Source organism: Coenobita brevimanus, chromosome 113, assembly GCF_032717465.1.
Source record: "Coenobita brevimanus isolate Jiangsu-jjx chromosome 113, ASM3271746v2, whole genome shotgun sequence".
NCBI classification, from domain to species: Eukaryota; Metazoa; Arthropoda; class Malacostraca; order Decapoda; family Coenobitidae; genus Coenobita; species Coenobita brevimanus.
In genome coordinates this window covers 4,447,273-4,460,068 of record NC_137066.1, presented here as the reverse complement: position 1 = coordinate 4,460,068, position 12,796 = coordinate 4,447,273, and positions in this window count along the sequence as shown.

The following is a 12,796-nucleotide window of genomic DNA, read 5'->3' as shown; positions in this document are numbered from 1 at the left end:
AACCATTAGAGTGTGTTTTTCATACTGCACATGTTGTACTCTAGCTTGGGAAAATATTCACTCCTATTTCATCACCGCAGGCTTAATACCATAAAACCTTGATATAACCAAATTGTCCTACAGCTGTCGTGAACAAGGAGTTAACTTTCTAAAGGTACAGGCGTTAACTCTGAATTAAACTGTACAGTATGGCTTCATCATGTATAGTGCTATATTTCATGTGTAAATAACTTTTCAATATATAACATATGAAGGAAAATGTAAGAATGAGAGACGGGATGGAGGCAAGAATAAGAGAAGGATAAGATGGAAGAAAAGGAAGGATGTGAGGAAGGGTGGGATGAAATAGAGGAGAAAGAAAATGAGAGATGGGAAGGTGGAGTTTGGGGCGTCGATAGCAAGGGTAATAATGAATGAAGGTGAGTGGAGAGGAGGGAGGAACAAAGAAATACAAGGTGGGGAAAGGGAGAAGGGAGAGATGAGGAAGTAAAGGGAAGGAAAGAGAAGAAAATTAAGGACGGAGAGACATAATGGATGGAGGAACGGATGGAGCAATGGAAAGGAAAACGAAAGAAGAGAGAGGAGAGCAGAAATTGTAAAATAACATAAAATAAGAACTGAATGGAAACATACAAACATATATATATATATATATATATATATATATATATATATATATATATATATATATATATATATATATATATATATATATATATATATATATATATATATATATATATATATATATATATATATATAACTGAAGACCAGGACAAGGAGACGATGAACTGGGGCCATGTTCACAATTTATTTCAGTGACGTTTCGAGGAAATCCAACCTCATCATCAGACAAACTAAAATACGTAAAATGAATTACAAAATGAAGTATCACCAAAACCTCATTCTCAATTAATAAAAACCAATAAAATATATACAAATTAAATTTTAAAAATGTATTTAAAAAAAAAATCACAAAATTACGAAAAATCTAACCTAAACACGTCCACACCGTGGCAACTACACAAAGCAACTAATCAGTAGAGGAAAGTCTGTGGAAAATTAACTTGGTTGAGCTGTGAGACTGCTGAATCGAATCCCTGAATCAGTGGGTAAATAATTTAATGGAAGACTCATAGGTATTCAGTGAAGGCTTTAAGTCATGAATAAACAATGATTCCGCTATTCTAAGACTAGTTTTATCATTATTTGTCATTAAAATCTCAAAATCATCCAGATCAAATGCATGACCCGAAACAAATGAATGTTCCCTAATTTCCGAGAAGGGAGGGTTTGAGAGTGGTAAAGTGGTTCTATATGACAGGCCTTTGTGTTCGAACATCCTAATTTTCAGGTTTCGAATAGAACTCCCAATATATCCTGCATTACAGTAGGAACAATTAAACTTGTACACAATATTAGAGCATAAAGCTTTGGGGATTCTATCCTTATACCTAAAAAAGGATCCAATAGTGTATGAATTTTTAAAGATGAACCTAAATGAGACCTGTGGATAAACTATATTAAGTAGTTTATTTAATTCCTTTCTGATGTGAAAACTGCTGTGCCCATAATAAGGGAAGCTAATATAGTGTACTTGTTTGGGAACTAAAGACACAGGCTTTGTGCAACTAAATAATTTATCCAGGAACTTGTGTAAGGTACTTTCAAAAAGATGCAAAGGATATCCATTATTCAAGAAATATGTTCTAAGCCTAGTAATTTCTAAATGGAACAAATTCCAATCCGAGGAAAGGTTATAACACCTGAATAACAAAGTCTTAATCGAGTTGAATTTAAAGACCCTGGGTACAAAAGACAAAAAATTAAGACCAAGTCCTGTAAAGGTACTCTTCCTATAAACAGAGGTACTGAAACTGGAGTAATTTCTATGAACTAAAACATCAAGGAAAGGAAGCCTTCTATTTTCCTCTGTTTCTACAGTGAAGTTCCAAATAAGAACTTAGTCCCATTCGATGTCTATGTTTATTTGACCCCAGATTGTGTATATATCATACCTTAGATAAGCGGGACTGATGGTGGAATGATCTTGGCCCAGCTCTTTTACAGTTGTATATGGCTGTCGCTCTACATTACCTTTATTTTCCTGTATAAGCTAGTACATAAGGCGATTTGATATGTATAACCATAACAAGGTGAAATTTGAGGGTGTGTTTATTGTGTTAAGAATTTTACTTTTTATGAAAAATTTTAGTGGGGGGGGGGGAGAAACTGTGTGTTGAGAGTTGGTAAACTCTCTACTAATGGAGCTAATAATTTTGTGTAAGAGAAGTAAACGGAGTTTAACCGCTTTAAGTAGAGGTTAGAAGCCTCTCTTCTGGCTTAAATCTCCATGGTTAAGCTAGTCTAGGGAGACATCTTTTGAGTGCAAATCAAAAATTTTTATTAAACTATAGCCTAGAGTAAGGTTAGTGTATTATCTTCATTCAAGTGCTCCTTGGGCTCATTCGTAGTAAAGACCTAGGAGGAGGATTAAAATGAAGAATAGTCCTACTATTCTTCAAGAGTAGACATTGGAAATTTCTAAGATGTAGGCGACTGGGAGGATTAGGGTGATTTCTACGTCAAAAATTAGAAAGATAACAGCAATTAGGAAGAATCGTAGGGAGAATGGTAAACGGGCGGATCCTTTGGGATCAAAACCGCATTCATATGGTGAGTTTTTTTCTCGGTCTATAATTGTTTTTTTTTGGCTAAAACGGAGGCTAGGATTATAACAGCACATCTAATTAAAAGAGTTAGAATTGTAATAAATGATAGAATGATCATTGTTTTTTCTAGAAGTTTCTAGTCCTCATGATTGGAAGTCACGTATACTGTGTATACTAAAAAAAAACTTGTGTTCTAAAAGGAAATCTAATTTCCATGATAAGAGCTTAAATCTTAGGCATTTATCTGCCATTTTAGAATGAAGTGGCCGAAATTTGAAGGTATTCGCTGTTGAATTCACTGTAGAAACAGAGGAAAATAGAAGGCTTCCTTTCCTTGATGTTTTAGTTCATAGAAATTACTCCAGTTTCAGTACCTCTGCTTATAGGAAGAGTACCTTTACAGGACTTGGTCTTAATTTTTTGTCTTTTGTACCCAGGGTCTTTAAATTCAACTCGATTAAGACTTTGTTATTCAGGTGTTATAACCTTTCCTCGGATTGGAATTTGTTCCATTTAGAAATTACTAGGCTTAGAACATATTTCTTGAATAATGGATATCCTTTGCATCTTTTTGAAAGTACCTTACACAAGTTCCTGGATAAATTATTTAGTTGCACAAAGCCTGTGTCTTTAGTTCCCAAACAAGTACACTATATTAGCTTCCCTTATTATGGGCACAGCAGTTTTCACATCAGAAAGGAATTAAATAAACTACTTAATATAGTTTATCCACAGGTCTCATTTAGGTTCATCTTTAAAAATTCATACACTATTGGATCCTTTTTTAGGTATAAGGATAGAATCCCCAAAGCTTTATGCTCTAATATTGTGTACAAGTTTAATTGTTCCTACTGTAATGCAGGATATATTGGGAGTTCTATTCGAAACCTGAAAATTAGGATGTTCGAACACAAAGGCCTGTCATATAGAACCACTTTACCACTCTCAAACCCTCCCTTCTCGGAAATTAGGGAACATTCATTTGTTTCGGGTCATGCATTTGATCTGGATGATTTTGAGATTTTAATGACAAATAATGATAAAACTAGTCTTAGAATAGCGGAATCATTGTTTATTCATGACTTAAAGCCTTCACTGAATACCTATGAGTCTTCCATTAAATTATTTACCCACTGATTCAGGGATTCGATTCAGCAGTCTCACAGCTCAACCAAGTTAATTTTCCACAGACTTTCCTCTACTGATTAGTTGCTTTGTGTAGTTGCCACGGTGTGGACGTGTTTAGGTTAGATTTTTCGTAATTTTGTGATTTTTTTTTTAAATACATTTTTTAAATTTAATTTGTATATATTTTATTGGTTTTTATTAATTGAGAATGAGGTTTTGGTGATACTTCATTTTGTAATTCATTTTACGTATTTTAGTTTGTCTGATGATGAGGTTGGATTTCCTCGAAACGTCACTGAAATAAATTGTGAACATGGCCCCAGTTCATCGTCTCCTTGTCCTGGTCTTCAGTTTTATATATGCCATCAGGTTCCCTACTGGATCCTCAGTTGTTAACATTCTATATATATATATATATATATATATATATATATATATATATATATATATATATATATATATATTTATATTTATATTATGCGAAGAAGAAGGAACCAAAGGCCGGGGGCCCGCAATTACTGTTCCTTCCAAGAGAAAAACAAAATACAAGAGAAAGCCAATTTCAAGATCCGATCATTTCGAGATGCCTGGACAGACTGCGTTTGACAGACTGGAGATCATAGGAAGCAAGAAAAGCAGACAGAGGGGGACAGTTCCAGAGCTGACTTGTTGCATAAATGAAGGACTGGGAGTAACGGTTAACTCTTGCATTAGAGAGTTGGACAGAAAAGGGATGAGAGTTTGCTGCTAGGGTGCTACGCGCCCGTCTTACGGGTGGAGGAATGCATGCAGACAGTTCAGAGGAGCAGTGACCACTGAAGTAGTGATAGAAAAGAGATAAAGATGCAACAGTGCGACGAAGAGACAGAGGTTGAAGGGTGTCAGTAACAGGAGGAGAGTTAATGAGACGAAAAGCATTTGACTCCACCCTATTGAGAAGAGCTGTATGTGGAGAGCCTCCCCACACATGAGAGTTGTACTCCATATAGGGGCAGATAAAACCCCATGTGTAGAGTCAACAATTGTGTAGTGGTAAAGAAGGAAGGGAGTCGGCTTAGCACACCTAGTCTCTTGGAAGCAGATTTTACAAGAGATGTAATATGATCTTTCTAAGATAAGTCCCGAGTAAATGAAACCCCAAGCATGTTCAAGGATGATGTAGGATTAAGCTGAATATTATTTATCATTAGTGCATATACCTGTGGAAGATTTTGTGGGGTTGATAGTATGTAAAAACTGAGTCTTTGATGCATTAAAAACAACCAGATTATTCTTACCCCAGTCTGAGATACGAGCCAAGTCAGACATTAGGTGTGCCATAGCCTCATCCCTTGTTTGTTGAAGTAACTGCTGAGATGAACGTTGCGGGAACCGAATGGAAAGATGAAGGGTGGAGTCATCAGCGTATGAGTGGATTGGGTTAGAAGTACAGCTTAGAAGGTCATTGATGAATTAAAGGAAGAGAGTTGGTGATAGGACAGAGCCATGAGGTACACCACTGTTGATAGATGTAGGAGAAGAACGATGGCCGTCTACAACAGCGGCTATAGAACGACCAGAAAGGAAGCTAGAGATGAAGGCACAGATAGAAGGATAGAAACTGTAAGAGGGCAGTTGGAAATTAAAAATTAATGCCAGATTAGATCGAAAGCCTTTGAGATGCCAAGTGCAATGGCAAAGCTTTCGCCAAAGTCCCGAAAGGAGGATGACCAGGAGTCTGAAAGGTAGGTGAGAAGATTGCCAGTGGAGCTTCTCTGACAGAACCCATACTGACGATCAGAAAGAAGGTTGTGATAGGAAAGATGCTTTAAAATTTTTCTATCAAGAATTGATTCGAAAACTTTTGAGATACAGGATGTTAAAGCAATTGGACGATAGTTAGAGGGCTGGGAATGGTCACCCTTCTTTGGGACTGGCTGAATGTGAGCAAACTTCCAACAAGAAGGAAAGGTACAAGTTGATAGACAAAGGCGAAAGAGTTTGCCTAGGCAGGGTGTAAGCACAGAAGCACAGTTCTTGAGAACAACAGGATGGAATCCATCAGGCCCATATGCCTTATTAGTACTGAGGCCTGTGATGGCAGGAAATACATAGCTAAAGAAATTTTAACATCAGCCATGATGAAGTCAGAGGGGGGAATATTCCATGCTCTTATGTAGCCAACAGTAACCTTTAGTAAACTCCTTCTCTAGACAAAGAAATTAGGATAGGGAGAGGAGCTAGTGGCCCGAACTAGAAATAAAACTCTTTGGAAGGTGCGGATCGGTGGCAGGAATACATGTGTGAGAGTGCCCTATAAAGGTGACGCATTAATGGCCGAGTAGAGCTTGGCTCACTTCTCAGCCACTATAATGCTTGTCTAACTACAGTAGTCTACTAATCCTCTTACTCTTTCTCTTCTTTTCTTTCATTCTTCCCTCAAGTATGTCTTGTCTATCACCAATTTGCTCTTTTTTTGTTGCTCTTTTCTCATTTGCCTTTCTCCTCTTTTTTTTTTTTTTCCCTCTACAAAGCCGGTTCCATTGTAACACCAGACTGTTTTTCTGTTTATCTTCATTTTCCTTCCTGATTTCCTTTTTCATTCCCTTTTTATCCTCTAATTTATTAGCATTAGATATGCACGTGTTCGTACGTTCCATGTTTTCCTACTTTCCTCTTAGTCTTTACCCCTTCCCCCTTTGGTGATTTCCTGTTGTAGGTTGCATCCATAATATCACACTGTGAAAAAAAGTGCCCTTATAATATGAAAATTAGTGAACAACTTGTTTTTTAGTGTGAAAAGGCGTAGTTGTCACCTCTCAAACTTTTTCTTGCATGTGGCATGGTTGCCACTAAAACGCTTCTTGGCACCTGCTTTGGCAACCTGCGTCCTACGACCACCAAAAAACATTTATTGAACTCACTCTCCCTGTGGTCCTGGAACACCAAGGGTTCTCCAGTTTCTTTCAACGGTTAAAAGGAAGATTGAAGTTTGCGTGACTCAGTTGAAAATATGATTTATTAAAGACAAGTAGGTCAAAACAGTTTGTGAAACACAACCTATTTTCCCCGTATCTCCCACACGAGGAATTTCGTTAAAAGCAAACCTCTACAGCCGATTAATAAAGACTGACGAACTCGGTGAGTGTGTACCAGTAGTTTTTTGCTTAGTTTACAGGGATGGCTATCCCAATTCTGCTTCCCTAACCGTGTCACTTATTGAGCCGCTATAATGTTCTGAAGCATGAGATCTGGCAAGTTATATCCTTAGTGATACTTGAACATTACACATATAGGGGGAGAGGAAGGGTAAGTTGTGGGGAGTGTTGGCGGCATATCTAGTGTCTTGGATGTTTCTGGAGTATATCTGAGGTACGTGTTGTGTGCATTTGGGTGCATCTAGGGTGAGTGTGAGGAGTGTGTCCAAAGACAAAAGACACTTTTAGGGATACAATCGGCTGGGTGATGAATAAGGAGGTCGGCTATGACAGATCTTCTTCTTCTAATTCTTTGCTATCTGTCAGGAAACTCAGTATTACGTGTACCAAAATCTATAGTATGTCTTAACCCGTTCAGCCTCAGTTCTAATTTATTTTTCCTACTGCCGGGCAGTTCTAGTCGACTCATGAAGGTTCCCTAGTAGCAGAAGGTTTAAAGGATGCTTTATATATATATATATATATATATATATATATATACACACACAGAGAGAGTATATATATATATATATATATATATATATATATATATATATATATATATATATATATACACACACACACAGAGAGAGAGAGAGAGACGGGGTCTTTCCAGGAAGTATGTGACCTTAGACTCTAAAAAAATATATATCTAACCTATTGAACTAGGACACTAATCCCTCTCAAAGTAGGCTCCTTCTGACTTGACAGTGATAGCCCAAAGTTCTTTCCATCTCCTGAAACTTTTTTCCAGATAGCTTTTGGTAACTTTTGCACGTACTTCGTTGCATTCGTCATGATCTCTTCTCTCGGATGAACATTGCTCATGACATGTTGGAGTATGCAAATCGCAATCCAGACGTTCTGAAGACTGTTAGCACTGGATGTGAGACTTGGGTGTACAGGGACGACCCAGAAACCATAACACATTTGTCCCACGTGAAGCATGCAGTGTAGCCTCGGAAAAAAAAAAAAAAATTACGACAGATCTGCAGCAAGGTGAAATGCATTTAAGTATTGATTTTTTTTTCGACTACTGTGATGTTGTGCATCACGAATACGCACAAGAAGATCAAACTGTCGGCAAACATTACTACCTCAACGTTATTCGTCTTCGTAATGCAGTCCAACGGAGGACACCAGACCTTTGGAAAGCAGTAAGTTGGATGTGCACCATGACAACGCCCCTGCCCATTCTCCTCAATTGATTCATGAATTTTTGGCCAAACCTAACATCCTGCAGGTCCGGCAGGCTCCCTACTCATCAGACATGGCTCAGTGAGAATTTTGGTTATCTCCCAAGCTCAAAACTCCGCCGAGGGATTCCCGATTTAAGACAAAAAAAGAGACCATGAAAAATGCGAAGAAGAACCTGCAGGATACTGCAAACCGACTTCTGAAAAAACGTTTCAGGACGTGGAGAGAACGCTGGGCTACGTGTGTCAAGTCAGAATGAGCCTACTATGATAGGGAGTAGTGTACTAGCTCAACAGGTTAGCTATTTATTTTTTTTTAGAAAAGGTCTGATACTTTCTCTAGAGGCCTAGTATATATATTCTCTATTTCAAAAAGACCCACGTGTTAAAAAAAGAGACAAAATCGATTTTTTCCGAAAATAAGAATGTAATGAAAAACACTGATTGTAGTGGGGAGGTTACCCGGTGATCTAAGACAGTCAGATTCTCAAATTTATTATGGCTATCCGAATGCAGTTTTATTCAGTTATGGCAACTCCTCAGAGCCAAGCTGTTAAGCAATAACCAGCTTGACCCTTTCATTACCTATGAAGCTACATCATATGTCTGGCTCAGGGAAGATGGACTTACCTGTCCTGCACTATCCCAGGTCATCCTTGGGCAAGGTGTAGCACTCGTTAACCCACCAAAATAAGGTAGTAGTTGGATGTTTATTATCGTCCGGGGAGATACTACAATGGGAGTTACGTGGGTCACGACCAGATACCTGGTCTTACACAAAATTGCCAGGCGAGGAACTCAACCACATTTACCAGGCAGTCAATCTCAAGGTTGACACTACTGCTCATATATATATATATATATATATATATATATATATATATATATATATATATATATATATATATTGTTACATAGCCTATGATTTCATCATCCTTTGTGTAATTCTAACGTACAGTATGCTGCATGTTTGATCACGAGCGTGTTCTACCTCACTCCCCCCTTCTACCCTTATCGTAGAGTAAGTCGTTCTTTCTGTTGTTCAGAGCAGGATTGTCAACTCTTTGTGCCCTATGGCTTCATTTGCACGTCCTTCTTACAAGTTGTATCAAGCTCTGCCGGCCCCTATATAATGAGCTCAGTCTCCGCATTAATTGCCACTTAGATCTACTCCTCATTTTGCTCACATCTCTGTCCTCCCCTGTACAGTTGTTATTATTGTGAGTGCTCAGGAAGTCTCCAGCCATCTAGCAGCTGTGTAATTGAGTATAAGTGTTATTACATTTTTTCCTTGTACTGTATAGCATGAGGTGTTGATTCGTAGGCCTGGTGAGGTTTTTGTGATTCATGTGTTTTGGGTGTCAGCCATTAGTAATAATATTTTGTATCTGTAATAATATATCTTGCATTCACTGAGCATTATCTGGTTTTTTCATTTTATCAGGGCTGACTTAGATAAATTTACTCTTGCTAATTTCGTGTTAATGGAGGCTATTGCAGTTAACCATATATTTAACCTGTTTTTGCCATTACATTATCCTTATGAGTCCTGAATGTTTAGTTGCTAGTTTGAGCATTAAACTTTAACTTGTAATTTTACCTAACTCTTTTGTTTGGAACCTGGAACTTTGTGGGACAGTTTTCTCTGTCCCGTAACATAAATTTGGCGACCTCTTATCAGGATATTCAGGATATTATCATAAGGATATTGGTTGATATTTTGTGACTGTGATTTATTCATGATGTCTACTATTACTACGCTTGATGAAGTCAAAAATTTTTTGTCAAAGGTGCAAACAGTGTGTGATGCAGGAAACAGAACAAAGAATGAACTTAAGCTTGTTGCTCAACAATTGGGAATTGCTGTTCGCTCTCATCATTCTAAAGATCAAATTGTCGACATGAATAATGAAAGCTTGTTTAATGTAACTCCTCCAAATGAGCAAACGCAAATTGAAATACCTAAGATACAGCTAGCCCTGCAGGAGGCTCGTGCTAAGGAGGCTGAATTTCAGGCAAATGCTAAGGAGGCTGAATCTCAGGCTCGTAATCAGGAGGCACAGGTACAGGCTCAGGCACAAATTGAACTTGCTAGGATTCAGGCAGACCATGAGTATCGCATGAAACAAGGTGGAATTGGATCATCTAGCTCTGATGATTTTGATGTGGCTAAAAATGTTAAACTTGTCCCTCCTTTTAATGAATCTGATTTAACAAAGTATTTTCAGTTGTTTGAGAGGGTAGCTACAGGTTTTAATTGGCCCAAAGAGTATTGGACAGTACTCCTTCAAACTGTTCTCACCGGTAAAGCTCAAGTAACTTATGCATCTTTGCCTCAGGATCAATGTGATAATTATGATGTAGTTAAGAGCTTGATTCTTAAGGCCTATGAGCTTGTTCCTGAAGCCTATAGAGTAAATTTTAGGATAACTTACAAGCAAGATAAGCAATCCCATGTTGAGTATGCAAAAATCAAAGAAGATCTGTTAGAGCAGTGGTTAAATTCTAAGAATGTGGATTCTGATTTTGGTAAATTTAAGCAGATGATTTTGCTCGAGGACTTCAAAAGGTGTATTAATAATGATGTAAGCCTATATCTTGATGAGAGAAGAATAGATAATTTGTCTGATGCTGCAGTTTTAGCTGATGAATATGTTCTCATTCACAAAAGATATTCTAAAGAAAAAAGGAAAGCTGAGAGTAAGTACGTTGCCTCTACTCAGAGTACAGGTAACAGGAAGGAGAATAAAGATGATGTTTCTCAGGAAGTAAATACCAGCTTCACCTCTAGATTTCAGAAGGGTAAATGTATTTATTGTAGTAAGCTTGGTCATACTACGGAGAAATGGTTCAGGAGACAGTGTGATGTGAACAAAAAGGAGTCTTTAAATATTCAGTCAATTGGTCTAGTGTCCACCCTTGAGAGTTCCCAGAATTCTTTAACTGAGTTAACTGAACCTGCTTTGAGGGGTAAAATAAATCCTCATGATGAAGCTCCTCTTTTGAGCAGTAACGTGGGTGACACTCTCAAGAGTTCATGTGCTAATTTCCTGTCTGATGGTTTTATCAGTCCTCTGGGCAGTAATGACAGGAAATCAGTTAAAATATATCGTGATACAGGTGCTTGCCAATCCCTGATGCTGACCAGTGTTCTAGGCTCTAATGTTAATTCCTCTGATGAAACTGTAATCTTACAAGGTGTAGGGAATAATTACTTCTCTGTCCCTCTGTGCAGAGTGAATTTAGAGTCTGGTTTTGTTAATGGTTCCGTTATGGTTAGGTTGGTTGAGACACTCCCAATGTCAGGTGTAACTTTCTTACTTGGAAATGATATTGGTGGAAGTCAAGTGTGTCCACCTCCTCAGTTGTCTAGTGAGCTGTGGCTGCGACCCAGGATTGTGATGTCCCTGATGTGTTCTCTGCATATGCTGTCACTAGGGCTAAGTCTAAAGTTACTGGTGACTTAGAGGATAATGATGATGATGATGTTATCCTAGCTGACACTTTTCTTGCTAATTTTGACCACTCACCAGATGAGGCAGTACTCCGTAGTGTTGATAATTTGTCTCGTCAAGAGTTGGTTGAGTTGCAGGATGCTGACCCTGAGTTGAAAGGTCTAGCTAACTCTGCTTGCAGTGAGGAAGAGTCAACCAGTGCTTCTACTTGTTATTATATAAAGTCAGGAGTACTTATGAGGAAGTGGGGACCCCCAACAGCATCAGCTGACTGTGAATGGGAGGTTGTACATCAAGTTGTCATCCCTCGTGTTTGTAGGCAGGATATCATTAGAGTGGCTCATGATTCCAGTTTGGCAGGACACCTTGAAGTGAGGAAGACTGTGGCACGCATTTTGAAACACTTCTACTGGCCAGGTATCTTCAGGGATGTTTCCTGGTATTGTAAGTCTTGTCATACCTGTCAAGTTGTGGGGAAGTGTAATCAGACCGAAAAGGTTGCACCTCTAGTTCCCATTCCTCCTTTTGAGGCGCCATTCACCCGTGTGTTGGTGGATATTGTGGGCCCTCTTCCTAAGACTTCTTCAGGATTTTCTTATGTGTTAACCCTGATTGATATGGCTACTCGTTATCCTGAAGCCATTCCACTTAGAAATATCTCAGCAAAGAACGTGGTTAAGGAAATGCTAGGGTTCTTCACAAAGTTTGGTCTACCCAAGGAGGTACAGTCAGACTGGGGAAGTAATTTCATGTCCAATGTTTTCAAGCAGTCTCTGAAAGAGTTGGGCATCACCCAGATCACGTCTTCAGCTTACCATCCCCAGACCCAAGGAGCATTGGAGAGATATCATCAAACACTCAAATCGATGCTCAAGAAATACTGTTTGGAACATCAGAAAGACTGGGATAAGTGTCTTCCATTCGTTATTTGCCTCAAGAGAATCTCCAAATGAATCACTGGCCTTCTCACCTTTTGAACTACTGTTTGGCCATGAAGTATGAGGACCCCTTAAGTTACTCAAGGAAAGCTGGCTGTCGGAGGAAGACGACGTCAACCTGCTGGAGTATGTGATGAAGTTCAAAGAACGGCTGTCCACTGCTTTACAGCTGGCAAGAGAGAATTTAGGAGCTGCTCAGGAGAAGATGAAGACTTGGTATGATAAGAAGTC